This window comes from Fragaria vesca, linkage group LG6 (genome assembly GCF_000184155.1).
Source record: "Fragaria vesca subsp. vesca linkage group LG6, FraVesHawaii_1.0, whole genome shotgun sequence".
Classification (NCBI taxonomy): Eukaryota; Viridiplantae; Streptophyta; class Magnoliopsida; order Rosales; family Rosaceae; genus Fragaria; species Fragaria vesca.
The window spans coordinates 28,080,482-28,081,566 of NC_020496.1; positions in this window are offsets into that span (position 1 = coordinate 28,080,482).

Consider the following 1,085-nt stretch of genomic DNA (forward strand, 5'->3'; position numbering starts at 1 on the left):
ACCAACGACTCCCCGACATCTGCTACTGCCTGATCGTGTAGCTCCTCGACGGAGTGGTTAAGGTCGGGGAGAAGTAGGAGTATGGCAAGTTGGCAATCGTGGTGGAGAAGAATTCTGAGATTTTCGGGTTGTAAAGCGTTGGGGATAGGCAGGTTATGTGGATTAGGTGGCTTCCTCGGGTAAATAGGATCGACGAATTCTGGGTTTACTGGGCTTCACAGCCGGAGAGAGAGTAGAAAAATAGCAAACAAGATGTTAACATATTGAAAGGACAAAAGTACCTTTTATCTGTCAATGTTTTTAACCGAAGTAACGGTTATAGATACTAGTCTTTGGTCGGGATAAGAATGTGAGATATCGTTTTGAAGTTTTTGAAAGATGAGATGCCAAAAGTTAGCTTTTTTAAAAGATCGGACACTGTTTGAATCATTTTTCCATTTTTGATAATTTTTTTTTTTTTGTCGAACATTTATTTGGGGGCCTCAAATATATTCTCACCTTGAGCTTTTATGGACACAGGGCCGGCCCTGTATGGAGTCATGGTGTCAAAATCTCAACTTTGATGTTTGCAGATGATTGTTTATTATTTGCTAATGCATCTCATTCTGCTGCCAAACACATTTTAAATACTTTAAGGATTTTTTGCACCAACAGTGTCTGAACATTTGGGTGACTGACAATATGGTACCCGAACTTACAAAGTTATCAAAATGGTACCCAAACTCAATTTTTAGTATTTACATAGTACCCACGGCCGATTTTTCGTCATGTCAACATTAACATTGACCATAGGGGACATATGTGTGTTAAAATAACACTACCAGGACAAGCACTTTAGCCGACGAAAATTTTTCGTCGCCCTGTCAGCTTAATTCGTCGGCTAAGATCTTAGCCGACGACCTTTCGTCGGCTAAGATTTCGTCGGGAAAAGCTCGTCTGTGGTGACTTTAGCCGACGACACAGGTATAAGTCGTCGGCTATAGTCCAGACTTTAGCCGACGACATTGTTTCGTCGGCTATAGTCCAGACTTTAGCCGACGACATTGTTTCGTCGGCTATAGTCCACACTTTAGCCGACGACATTA